We start from the raw sequence: 14,266 nt of genomic DNA on the forward strand, positions 1-14,266 counted from the left end.
ACAGCAAATAGAAACCTCAGCAGCAACACTGAGCAGAAAAAAAGCAGAGCTTCAACAAAACAACACTAAACCCGTGCATTACCAATCTGTTATTCCCCATTCCATGTGCTGATTTCTCAACACGTTCAAACTCTTCCAATAGCCACCCAAAATGTTTGCCCTTCATTTTTATGGGTGGAATGTGATGCTGGTTAAGATGTTTAAAGCCATCCTCATTCCTGTGCGAACTTCAGTCCAGGTTGGCTGAATGCTTTCCATTTTAACGTCTTATCCCTTATTTCAACTGTTTGTCCTATGTTCCTTAAGAGATACTTCTTGCACAACATTTCCACTGGTCTGCTTGTGGGATACTGCTCCTAGGAGTTTCCAGCATATGAGTGATTTGAGCAGACTACAAGTGAGAGAGACTGCCAAAGACATATGATACTGTTTGCACTCAACAAGTTGCAAGTTTCAGACCCTCCGCCCACACTGGCTAAGTGGCTTTATTTTATATAGTAAAAGCCAGGCACCCTGACAATACATAATTGAGTATTTGGTCGCTTATGGGCTGAGAAAAGGCAGATCAGTAACGGACTTTAATAGCAAGTGCGTAGAGGCCTGTGTGCCAAAGAAGTCAAACCGTATGCTCCCCAAATGGAAACAATGGATGAACAGGAAAATCCACTGCCTACTGAAGATCAGGCATGCCACATTTGAGTCAGACAACCCGGACCTTTATAGAAAATTCAAAACAACCTCCACAAAACCATTAGAGAGGCCAAGAGGCAATACCAGACTAAGTTAGTGACCCAAACTAACCACACGGACACCTGCCATCTGTAGCAAGGCCTGCACGACATAATGGGATACAAAATGAAGCAGAACAGAAAGGCAGTCAAAAACACATCCCTCCCTGGTGTGCTCAATGTTTTTTATACTTGGTTTGAGCAGAAGGCTAGTGAAATAGCATCACCTGCCCTGACAGCCCTGGACACACCTGTTCTCTCAGTCACTGCTGCAGATATCAGATCTGCCTTCAAGAGTGAACTCACGGAAGTGAATGGCCCAGATGGAGTCCCCAGCTGTACACTCAGATCCTGTGTGGACCAGCTGGTGGGAGTGTTCACTGACATCTTTAACCTGTCCTTGCTACAATCTGAAGTTCCCACCTGCTTCAAGAAGACCACCAAAATCCTGGTACCAAAGAAAAAACACATGTAATGTACTTCAATGACTACTGTCTGGTGGCTCTGACCTCCACCTCCATAATTATGAAGTGCTTCAAGAGGTTAGACATGGCTGATATCAATTCTAGCCTCCCAGCCAGCTTCAATGACTTGCAATTTGCCTACCGGCGCAACAGGTCCACAGCATATGCCATTTCCCTAGCCCTACACTTATCCCTGGAACATCTGGATAATAAGGATACCTACGTCAGGCTTCAACTTATCGACTACAGCTCTGCCTTCAAAACTATGATTCCAACCAAACAAAACTCCAAACTCCAAGACCTAGGTCTCTACTCTGCCCTCGCAACTAGATCCTCAACCTACTGACCCATAAATCACAATCAGTGAAGACAGCCAGCAATACCTCATCCACAGCAATCCTCAACACCAGCAATCCACAAAGATGCGTGCTCAGCTCCCTACTGTATTCCCTGTACACTCATGACCTGTGTGGCCAAATTTTGTCTGAACTCCAACAATAGGAAACTACATGCCTTCAGGAAGCAAAGAGGAGGACATGCCCATAGCTACATCAATGGAACTAGGTTGACAGGATCAAGAGTGTCAAGTTTCTCGGAGTGACAATAACCAAAAAAATCAGTCCTAAACCACTCACGTACATTCAACTGTCAAGCAGGCATAACAATGTCTTTTCTTCTTCAGGAGGCTAAGAAAATTCAGCATGCCCATAAGAGCTTCCACCAACTTTTACAGATGCACCACAGAAAGCATTCTATCGGGACACATCAAGGCTTGGTATGGCAACTGCTCTGCCCAGGACTGTAAGAAACACAGAAAGTTGTGAATATAGCCCAAACCATCGCAAAAGCCAACCTCCCAACCACAGAATCCATCTACACTTCTCACTGCCACGAAAAGGCAGCCAACATTAAAGACTCCTCCCACCCTCGTTATAATCTCTTCCATCAGGCAGAAGATAAAAAAGCTTGAACACGTGTACCCACAGATACAAGAACAGCTTCTTCTCTGCTGTTGTTAGACTGCTGAATGGACCTCTCGAATTTCGAATCAAGTCTTGCTTTAGTACACTTTCTGTGCAGGCGTAACCTTGTATGCCTCATTCTGTTCAATCACCCTATGATCTGCATTTCCTTGTATGTTATGATCTGTCTGTACTGCACACATAACAAATCTTTTCACTCTACTTAGATACATGTGACAATCAAAATCAAGTTTTGTCATGGTGGGATAGGCAAAGGGGCAGACAGCCGGCAGAGAGTGGTTCAGGGACAGAATGGAGAAAACAGAGGGATGATTAAACTGATGCACTGATAACAAAAAAGGAAATATCCTCTGCTGCAGATCCCCCTAACCCTTGGAGCCTCTCTCTTTCTATCTCTCCTGAACATCTTCCAAACCGAGTTATTCCCACCCCTCCAAAAACAAAGCTGATCTACCTGGAGATGCTGCACTCGGCTGTCCCCCCTCCCATTAACCAACTGTTACAAACACACTCACACCCTTGGGGCCTAGCCCTGACTGCTGGGGCTTCACAAACAGCACCCCACCACACCCCGGGATGCGGGATGGCTGAACCCCAACCGAATGCGAATGCCTTCCCTTCCTCATCAGCTGCTCGAACACAAACGGATCTGCTCCCGGACAGACTAACCTGCTCTCCGGTTCTCTCCCAGGGTCTGGGCGGTAGACGAGCTTGGTGTGGGAGGGGGGGGAGGATATGGTGTCGGGGTTGATGTTCGGGGCTAAAGCTGAATCAGAGTCGATGTAGTGCCGGGGAGTGGTTACACTGGAATTGATATTCGGCTGGGATGTGTTGAAGCCGGTGTCAGGGGATGTACTGGTGTCGGTGTCGAGGCCCCGGGGGGGGGGGGGGGATAATCGGAGGCGGAAGGTTGTCTCCAAAGCGACTCCCCTCGGCCCTTGGTCCGGCGCACGCGTACTCTCGCCCCGCCCCTTTGCCCCAAACGGCCGTCCCTCGCGCCTGACTGGGGCTTGGGAGGGGGCGGAGCAATATTCCTGGCGTTGTTTGCTGACGCCGGCAACTGCGATGAGCTAACCATGCGCGCTGATATGGGCAGCGCACTGACGACATCACGTGGGGCATACGTCCGACAACGGGTGCGTCATGACTCCTCCCACCCTTGCCCCTGGTAGATTGCGCCGTTGACTACGCATGCGCACCACCCCAGACGCAACGTCTTGGGGTCGGAACCTGCGTTGTCAACTTTGGCGTAACGTGGGTGCAGATGTCACGTGACTGGGCCCCACGGCATCCTTGTTTCTTGTGCCCCAGTGGTAGTGTCTCAATCTCTGAGCTAGTAGATTCACCTATCCCAGTTAACGAAGTGTGGAGCTGGATAAACACAGTAGGCCAAGCAGCATCTTAGGAGCACAAAAGTTTTTTACACAGAGAGTGATAGGTGTCCGGCACACACCACCAGGTGTAGTGGTGGAGGCAGATGTGTCAGGGGCGTTTGATGGACTTTTAGATAAGCGCATGAATATGCAAAGAATAGCGGGATGTGGACCAAGGGCAGGCAGAAGGGATTAGTTTAATTTGGCATCATGTTCGGCACAGCATTGTGGGCCGAAGGGCCCATTCCTGTACTGGTCGATGTTCTGAGCTCAGAGGATGCCTGGTGCAGGAGCAGGCTGCATGAAGGCCTGTCTTGGTACATTAGCATGGTGTTGAAATTATGATTAAAACAAAAAAACAGCAGCCCTTTGGCTCTTACCCTTCATCCCACACACATTCCCCATGCTTGTTCCGTGCCAAATCAGGATGCACAAGAAGCTGAAATTAGAGGAAATAGGTTCAGTTATACGGCTGGAGCAGATTTCACAAAGAAGAGGTGGGGCCTTGAGGTAATTGTAACATTTTAACATTGAAGCTTTGCCAGATTTGGAGTCAACACAGAGTTGATGAAGATGCAAGTTACAATGTAGGTGTTGTACTGCTTTCTTGTCTGATCTTTTCTTGTTACCATAATCAGATCTTAATTGAGACATCATAGCCATGACTCCCATTTGAACACTACATTGTGATGCTTCACTTATGTTTATGTATAATTTTTACTTTTTGTCAAGGGGAATGAATGTAAATGTAGGGAAGTTTCACCGCAGCTCAGAGAGGGCATTTGTGAATCAGTGTCTGGACCACTGTCTACTGCTTTGATCTGACTTTAGAAAATTGCTTTAGAAACATTTCAAAGAAGGTTCGCTTGACTAGTTCTTGAGATGAAGGAACTATCATATGAAGAAAGGGTAGGTATTAAGGGTTTGCATTAGTCTTGTGGTATTATTACTAGACTTTAATCCAGAGACCAAGGTAATATTCTGGGACCTGAGTTTGAATCCTGCCATGGCAGATTGTGGCAACTGAATTCAATAAATATGGAATTAGAGTCCAATGCTGACCCTGAATCCATTGTTGATCGTCAGGAAAAACCCATCTGGTTCACTAATGTCCTTTAGGGCAGGAAACTGATTCTTACCTGGTCTGGCTGACCTGTGACTCCAGATCCACAGCAATGTGGTTTACTTTTAAATGCCCTGTGTGTAGTTAGGGATGGGCAGTAAATGCTGGCCTTGTCAGCAATGTTCTCTTCCCGTGAATGGATAAAAAAAAGGCCAGACAAGTTAGGAGTTTAGAAGAATGAGAGGTGATCTTATTGAAACTTAGAAGATCTTAAGGGGACTATATAGTTTCTTTTAGTGGGACATGATTGAAGAATAAGAAGTGTCCCCTTTAAGATGGAGATAATGAAGATTTTATTCTCTTAAGCAGGCCGTTAGAATTTGGAATTGTCCAGAACATAATACATTCTGAGCCTTTGAATTTAATTAAGACTCAGTTAAATGATGTTTCATATCAGCCTGAAAGAATTCATACTGAGGGGTACCATAAACACTACCTACTATGATGAAGTTGTGTGTGCTTGTAGGATCAACAGCTTTGGATGTCAAAGGAGTGAGACCTAACATCTGGTTCTCCTCAAAGTCTTTGTCACAATGTCTATCATGTCAATGTAACCTGTAACCAGCTGCTAACGAGCAATACATTGTTTCTTGTTATTGTTTCTTGAGTTTCTTCTAGTTAGACCAGGATGTTATTTTCCTATTACACTATACAAAGCAGGCCTTGTAGTTTCCTGCATTTAGAGGCTGTAACCTTCATCATGAACGTCAACAGCATGGTGACCTGACATGGTCATGTGACACAATCAGCAGGAGTGTGGATTTGGTGCATGGTGAGCTGTAATGTGGGAGATTCAGACTCAGCTTGAAGCCATCTGCTTATACAGCACAGTCAGTAGGGAAGAGCTGAAGATTTAAGAATCCTCCGGAAGAAACCCTGGTTGCAGTCTTTAGTGAAGAAGAATATGTCACTGAATGATAATTTAGACATGGTGAGAGGTGTGCTGCTCCGTGGAGAATGAAAACTAGTGGCTGCAAAGCTGCTGATAGGTTGCATTGCTCAGAGATCTTTCAGTGGACTGTGTCTAATAATTTATAAAGTCCTCATAGATTCAAATGCCACGAGGAATAGTTGAAGAGCTTGTTCAGAGCATGTATGCAGTCTTAAATCACATTTAATAACAAGTCTTGCTTCTCCAACTAATCAGTTCAGTTCTTGGAACACATTGTTAACCATGAAGTTATAATGAGGATCCTCAGTCAATTAAAGCCTTCATTTTCCACTCCAAAAGTCAGAATAGAATCTGGTGAAAATTTTGTCTCACTTGGCAACTCCAAAAAGAATGTGCAAGGAAGGTTTCAGAACCCACATCAAAACTATGATTTACAGGGGATCAAGGGCATGTGTAGTCCACTAAAATCTGTCCTTTCCAACCATAATAGCACCCACTGTTTCAGTTACAGTTTTAGTTTAGAGTAGAGATGTTCCAGGAGCAACCAGATGGGAGTTGCGAACTGGTGTCTTACGCAAAATGAGTATAGTTAGACGCAGAAGAATACAACAGTTTGGAAGATTTCAGACAGACACCCTAGAAAGGAATGGAGTTGGTGGCTAAGCCACAGAAAGAAGTTGGTTTCAGTCTTGTCAACTTAAGAAACTTTTCAAGCTGTAAATATTACTAACGTACATTTATTTAGAAAAGTTGTAAAATTTAGTAAAAATAATCTGCAAATTAGATAAAGTAAAATACTTGAAATTTGTTTACTGTAGAACTTCTAATATTTGTTATTATAATTCAGGATAATTTTGGTAGGAATGGATACACTGTCCACTAGAGGTCAGACTGCTGCTATAGTTTAGAGAATCAATAACGCTGGTTGTCATTTTATTATGCAGGATAATTTGCAAGTTGCAACTCTTGATATCCTGTTGCTATTGAATTAACACACAGTATTGGTGTAACGCTCTTCCAAGTGTAATGTTTTCTGTTTCATATTGACAATGACAGCCTCATTCCGACTAGCTAAGGCTTTGTGTTCCCTAACTTATGGCCTTCTCCCCACCAGTCGCCCCATCCCAATAAACTCTGTCCTCTCCAGATTGACGATCATCCATCTGATTGATTCCCTTAACCATGAACGGTATTGCCCTATGACCTTTTTGCAGCCATGCTGAGAGTGATTCTCAGCCGTGTTTCAGAATCTTGGCAGTGGTTCCAAATGGCCCAGAGATGCTGAGGCAGTCGAGGATGTTCAAGCCGGAGTCTTGGTTGAATAATTTGAAAGTAAGAAGAAAACTGAATAGAAAGATAAAGCTTAAAGAGAGTCCTTCAGCCCTGAGCCAGCTCATAGCCATCAATGACACCGTTGCTGCTACCCTTCTTCTGTCACCGCCTACACCCAACCCAACCAATGTTGAAGTTATTGATCCTCAGGCACCATCTGTTGTTGCTGGGCCAATTCTTCTCTGCCACCGTCCTGTTACCTCCTGCTGCTCCCACCACATTGGAGTCGAGTCTCTCGCTGCTGGGCCTATCTCGATGTCAGTGTGATGCCCTACCCTACCACTTAAGCTGCTGTCAGCACCAGCCCCAGACAAAGATGATATTGCCAGTCCTCAGGTGTCATCTTAAGCCACTGGGCATTCCTCATCGTTGCCTCTGCCAATGTAGCAGCTGCAGCTGCCGAAGCCAATGCCAGGGCCCATGCTTGCCCTGGATGGTAAGTAAGGGCTCATTCTCCACGGCATTGGGCTTGCTCCTGCTCCTTGCTGAGCCCGCTTGAGGTCCATACTGGGCCTGTTGCGCAGTGGGCTGGTCGAGGTCTGTGTTGGTCCTGTTCCAGGCCCCTGCTCAGCCCACTCCAGGTCCACGCTCGGCCTGCTCCATGTCCTGGCTCAATCCACTCCAGGTCTGTGCTTGGCCGACTCCAGGTCCCTTCTCAGTGTACTTCAGGTCTGTTCTGGCTCACACTGCTGCTGTTGTCATCCGAGCTTAGGTGAGTGAAAGAGAATAAAAAAGCAAAAACAGGGAATAAAGAAGAAAAAAGAAAGAAAAGGAAAAAAAACAGTGGTCTGTGTGGAGGAACTCTGACACAGGTGCCCTACCCCACCACCATCTTAGATGCCAAAGATGGAATTCATCATCGCTAACAGTGTCTGGTCAGCCTTCGACCAAATGAGAAGAAGAGTGTTTGAGGGTCAGGATCTCAGACTCGATATTAACGTTAAGTTTTGCTGGCAACAGTGATTACAATGTTTCCAAATGGCTTGGCAACACACGCCTCAAAGCACTAAACGATACATTGTCCAAATTTGGTGACAAGAAAGATGATTCCTCAACAATGTTCTCTTGCAAGAAAAGGTGCCAAGCCTCTAAGCACTCAAAACATGCTTGCTGTGTGGTGTGCCCAGTGTATTTCCCATACGTTTCAATGTGTATTTCTTTAACATTCTGGTCATGATTCTTAAAATGAGAAGATGTCAGCATTTGGTTGCACATTGCAGCTTGGCAATGCTCAATCAAAATGCTGGCTGATAGCAGAGGGAATCCTACATGATCAGCAGTATTTAGTGGAGGAGTTCAGGGTCTCACTGTCTTGCTGAAGAGGATGTGGGGGATTCAGGAAAGGTTGTGCATCATATAAATGCCACCTCCAGATGGCGCATAGAAGGTGTAAAGTAGCCAAGTGAATTTTATACTATGGTTTTTACTGACCTATTTCGAGTTCTGTAAAATTTAATAAAATGTTTTTTTTTGAGGCAGCTCTCAAACATTTTATTTGCACCTGGAAGAGTACAAAAACAATGAAATCCTTCGTTATGGGTTCTATTCCTGGTCATTACAGTTTATTGTTTTTCAAACCTCACAATTCAGAAAATCCAATCTCTGAAACTAAATTGGGATCTTTGAGGTGAGATTTTTGACAGAAAACACACAGAAGTGCGATTTTATTATATGTTTTCCAATCTCACTTACCTTCCATTGAAATTGTAATTCTGATTTCTTCTCTGTTGCCGATAATGATAGCTTTCTCTGGATTGTAATGTGAAGGTATCTCACAGTCTGGAAGAATGTCAAGGACTCTGGCCCTATCGGGGTAAGTACAGGCAGGAGCCATCTTGGCATTTGTAACCCACTATTCATTCAAGATGCCCCCTGCCATTTTCAGTGCCAAACAAGGCAGCAGTGGACTTTCTGCGTGATCAAGCACCAAGGACCCCGGCAGCAATTGTCCCTCCTGCCAAGAGGTGCCAAGCAATTGGGAGTCAGACGCTGTGCATTCACAGTGTGGAGCTTGAAGAACACAGTGGGTCAGGTAGTGTCAGAGGAGCAGGAAAGTCGACATTTTGCTGCCTGGATAACAAAGTGTGGAGCTGGATGAACACAGGCCAAGCAACATCTTAGGAGCACAAAAGCTGATGTTTCGGGCCTGGACTCTTTATCAAAAAAGGGGGAGGGGGAGAGGGTTCTGAAATAAATAGGGAGAGAGGGGGAGGTGGATCGAAGATGGATGGACGAGAAGATAGGTGGAGAGGAGGCAGTGAAGTTAAAGAGGCAGAGTTGGAGTCTGTAGAGGTGAGTGTAGGTGGGGAGGTAGGGTGGAGATAAGTCAGTCCGAGGAGGACGGACAGGTCAAGGGGGCAGGATGAGGTGAGTTGGTAGGAAGTGGGGGTGCTGCTTGAGTTGGGAGGAGGTGAAAGGTGAGAGGAAGAACAGGTTAGGGAGGCGGGGACAAGCTGGGCTGGTTTTGGGATGCAGTAGGCGGAGGGGAGATTTTGAAGCTTCTGAAATCCACATTGATACCATTGGGCTGCAGGGTTCCCAAGCCGAATATGAATTTTGCTGCCTGGTCTGCAGTGTTCTTCCAGCTCTACACTGTTGAGATCTGACTCCAGCATCCACAGTTCTTGCTATCTCTGAGAAGCTGTGCATTGCCCAACAATGCCACTGGCGATGTGGTGGTGACTATCAGTAGTGCATCCAACCAACAGGCCATTGATGAATAGTGGACGGTTCCATGGTGGGGCTATTGTTACATGCGAGTGACGATTTGACAACAACTGGAGGTGCCTCTTGTTAGAGTTCAATCCAGTTTAATCCAGACAGACATGGGCCTCATGCGTAATTAAGCTCATCGTGGGACAGGGTGTTAATGTAACTCTAGCAAAGTCAGTGGGGTACTCCCTCATCAAAAACTGTACTTAATGCAGATTGGCTGTCCCCCTGAATCATGGTGCTCGCAGCTCTAGGGTGACCCTCAGCTGTCTTTTTTAGTTATCCTCTACCCTCTCCTTGTGCATTTAAAGGGAACAAAGGAAAGTCATTAAGAAACAGTAAAATATCACTATTTACCTAACTCCACATATAGAATCTCAACTTTGTGTTAAAATTTCAATCTCTGCTTTCACCCAGAAAGTGAATGGACATTGCTCAGTGGGAAATTTTCAACACATTTGAAATAAAGAGAGCTCACTCCATGCTACCTATGGATCCACAGCAAGAGTCCATTACTGCACAAGGCAGTGTTCTGCTCTTATCCTGAAAGTGACATTTTTCAGTTTTTTTTGGTTTTGTATCCCTTTACCGTAATGCAATGTATGAGATTTTAGTTCATTTCCATTCAAAACCATCCACTTAGTGTTAAAATGGGGTGAAAAACTATGATTAAATTAAAAAAAAGTTGTGTGAAAATCATTGTCCTATGAATTTCTGATGAAAGGCAGAAGTTTTTTGTTAAATTTTTGCAAGTGAGTGTCACTGGCTGACCCAGTGTTTATTACCCTATACTGTTTGTCCTCGAGGAGATGATGGTGAGCTGACTTCTTGAACTGTTGCAATCAATTTGGCCGAGGGCGAACCACAATGGCTGTTTCAAGATTTTGACCCAGTAACACACAGAAGGGACATTTCCCAGTCAGGATGGTGAGTGGTTTGGAGATCTTACAGGCACTGGTTTACCATTCATCTGCTGTCTTTGTGCTGCTGGGTGGTAGTGGCTGTGAGTTTGGAAGGTGGTGGGTTTAGGATCCTTGGTGAATTTATCTTATAGACAGTGCACATTGCTGCTACTGAGCATCGATGTTGGAGGGAATGGATGGTTGTGAATGTGATGTCAACCTAGTGGACTGCTTTATCCTGAACGATGTCAAGTTTTTGAGTGTTGTTGGAGCTGCAGTCTTCCAGGGCAGTTGGGATTATTCCAGCATGCTCCTGACTTGTGTATTATTGATGGTGGACAGGTTTTGGGGAATCTGGAAATGAGAGGCATAGATAGAGTCGATAGCCAGAGACTATTTCCCAGGGCAGAAATGGCTAGCACGAGGGGTCATAGTTTTAAGCTGGTTGGTGGAAAGTATAGAGGGGATGTCAGAGGCAGGTTCTTTACGCAGAGAGTTGTGAGAGCATGGAATGCGTTGCCAGCAGCAGTTGTGGAAGCAAGGTCATTGGGGTCATTTAAGAGACTGCTGGACATGCATATGGTCACAGAAATTTGAGGGTGCATCCATGAGGATCAATGGTCGGCACAACATTGTGGGCTGAAGGGCCTGTTCTGTGCTGTACTGTTCTATGTTCTATGTTCTATGAGTTACTTGCTGCAATATTCCCAGTCCCTTGTAGACACTGGCTAGTCTAGTTCCAATGCTAAGGAACCATGGCTATATCCTTTTTGGAGACGGTGATTGCCTGACACTTGTGTGACATGAATGTTACTTGCTACTTTTCAGCACAAACCTGGATATTGTGTAGGTCTTGCTGCATTTAGACATGGACTGCTTCAGTATCTGATTGGCACAAATGGTGCTGAACATTGTGCCGCCATCAGAAAAAAACAGCTTCTGACCTTGTGGTGGAAGGAAGAGCGTTGATGAAGCAGTGGAAGATGGTTAGACCAAAGTCACTTCCCTGAAGAACTCCTGCAGAGATGCCCTGGAGCTGAAATGGCAGACTTGAAATGTTCTATCTTATTAGTTCTAAGTCCCACAGTCATTGTCCTTTTCACTAAGTATGATTCCAAACAGCACAAAGATTCCCCCCAAATCCCATAGACTCCACTTGTGCTCAGATTCCTTGTGGCCACAGCTGGTCAAATGCAATATAGATGTCAAAGACAGTCACTCTCACCTCACATCTGTGGTGTGAAGAAAATTGAATTAAAGACAATGGTTTAAATCAATAAAATAACTTAAATAAAGTCAGCACTGGATATTATCAAGTATAGCTGTTTAGATTTAATTTGTAATCTGGCAGGGCACTGTAATGTATGGTTTTTAGTAAGATGTAGCTATGTAAATAAGATTTATAGTTCATGTATACACTGTGCTATAATAGAGATTTAAGCATCACCCAAAACAACATTTGAACTGGATTTACACAGTGTTAGGAAAAACTAATAAACCTGTTATTAAAAAAAGAGCAAACAGCTGGGTTAGCCAAAGTTTGTGCTTTAGAAAATATTTGCCCAAAGTGGCTTTTTAATTCGACAATGCAGAGAGATGCAGCTTATTTATAGGACAAAGCCTCAAGAGAAACTGCACAAAATGACTCTCAATTTGCACGTCATCCCAGTAAAATCATGCATGGTTCCCAGTGACAAAGACCAGGCGTTTCTTTGTTGATGGATCCAAAATAAACCACATATTTTCCAAACTAGTTCACAAAACATTCCCACCAAAATAACAAAGTCATTTGTGTAGGATAAAAGTAAATTGGTGGTTCTGAACAAACAAAGAACATCTGCACAAATTCTGGAAAGTAGATCTAGCATTTTAGATTGTAATTGATTTTAGTATATATGTTAGAGGTGACATTTTGAAAGTTTTATGGACTGTGAAAAAATGTACCACGTAAAATCTTTCAAATGGTGTGCTCCAACCATTTTGTTTCAATGTATATTCAGTGATAAAGTATGACGATGACTTGAGTTTTTCTTTTTTAACTATGCATTTTTATAAAAGCATGACACCTTGTATGTAATTTCGGGTAAAGCGAGTGGGGTATTGTGATCTGTTCAGGTCTGGGTGACATGGCAAGGTGTTTACACTTGGAGACAATAGCAGCAGCATCTGTGATTATAGTGGTTAGACTGCCAGTTTCCAAAGTCTCAGGAAGTGCTGAGAATATTAGGTGTCTGCAACTATCTATCTAATTCTAAGATAAAAGAGAGTTGGAGTCTTGAGGATAGATAATCAGCTTTACCATCTAGATACCAGGCCCATACAGAGCTGGCAAGCTGTAGCAGCTTGCCAATTCTAGGTAGACAAATTGCAAGCAGGAGTGACCAGTAAAAGACAGTGCAGACACCAGCACATTGATGAGTGTTAACTCAGTTGCAGGTTAATCAGATGCTCATCTATAATGCCTAGGAAGGTTGAAACAAACACAAAATACTGGAGAAGCTATGGAGATCTGACAGCACGTGTGGCAAGAGAAACAACAATCCTGAAGAAGATCCACCAGGTGGTAAGAACTGTCGATGCTGGAGTCAGAGATAACACAGTGTTGCGTTGGAGGAACACAGCACATCAGGCAGCATCAGAGCAACAGGAAAGCTGACGTTTCAGGTCAGGACCCTTCTTCAGAAATGGGGGAGGGGAAAAAGAGCTCTGAAATAAATGAAGAGAGGAGGGGCTGGGGAAGGTGGGTGGGATGGTGGTAGGTGAGTGCAGGTAGGCAGTGGTGGGATTGGTCAGTGAGGTGGGAGGTGTGGATAGGTGGGAGAGAAGGTGGACAGATTGTGCCAAGTCAAGGAGGTGGGGTTGAGAGAGAGGGTTGGTCATGGGATGAGGCCAGGTGTGGGGAGATTTTGAAACTGGTAAAATCTACATTAAGATCATTGGGTTGTAGGCTCCCAAGGTGGAATATGAGGTGCTGCTCTTGCAGTTTCCAGGTGGTGTCATTGTGACACTGGGGGAGGCCCAGAATGAACATGTTATCCAGGGAGTGGGAGGGGGAATTGAAATAGTTTGCGACTGGAAGGTGTTTTCGTTTGTTGCAAACTGAGCACAGGTACTCCACAAAGCAGTATCTGAGCCTCTGCTTGGTCTCACAGATGTAGAGGAGGCCATATTGGGAGCAGCAGATACAGTAGACCACATTAGCTGATGTGCACGTGAACAACTGTCTGATGTGGAAACTCTTTTTGGGTCCTTGGATGGATGTGAGGGGGAAGCTGTAGGGGCAGGTGTAGCACTTCCTGCGGTAACAGGGAAAGTTGCTGGGGGTGATGGGGCGAAAGTGTGGATAAGTTGAGGGAGTCTCAGGGAGAACGGTCCTTATGGAAGGCGGATAGGGTGGGGGGAAATATATCCTTGGTTGTGGAGTCAGATTGCAGGTTGTGGATGTGGCGGAGAATGATACATTGAACCCAGAGGTTAATGGGGTGATACATGAGGACAAGGGTGATTTTGTCTTTGTTTTTGTTGCAGGGAGGGGATGTGAAGGCAGAAGCGCGGGAAATGCAAGAGACATGGTTGAGGGCATTTTCGACTACTGAAGGCAGGAAGTTGCAGTCCTTGAAGTAAGAGGACATTTGTGATGTTCGGGAGTGGAACGCCCCATGTTGGGAGCAGACGTGGTGGAGGTGGAGGAATTGGGAGTAGGGGATCGCATTCTTGCAGGAAGTGGGGTGAGAGGAGATGTAGCCTAGGTAGCTGT

General features: G+C 44.9%; 1 protein-coding gene across 1 annotated transcript in view; it reads right to left on the bottom strand.

Moving 5' to 3' along the window:
• LOC125454688 (GDNF-inducible zinc finger protein 1-like) overlaps nt 1-3,061 on the bottom strand; it is a 34,388-nt gene extending 31,327 nt beyond the window's left edge. Inside the window, exon 1 of the mRNA XM_048535729.2 lies at nt 2,845-3,061. The gene's annotated coding sequence lies outside the window, so the exon portion shown is untranslated. The remainder of the gene's footprint in view (nt 1-2,844) is intronic.
• Between the last annotated feature and the right edge of the window lie 11,205 nt (nt 3,062-14,266).

Source organism: Stegostoma tigrinum, chromosome 9 (genome assembly GCF_030684315.1).
Source record: "Stegostoma tigrinum isolate sSteTig4 chromosome 9, sSteTig4.hap1, whole genome shotgun sequence".
NCBI classification, from domain to species: Eukaryota; Metazoa; Chordata; class Chondrichthyes; order Orectolobiformes; family Stegostomatidae; genus Stegostoma; species Stegostoma tigrinum.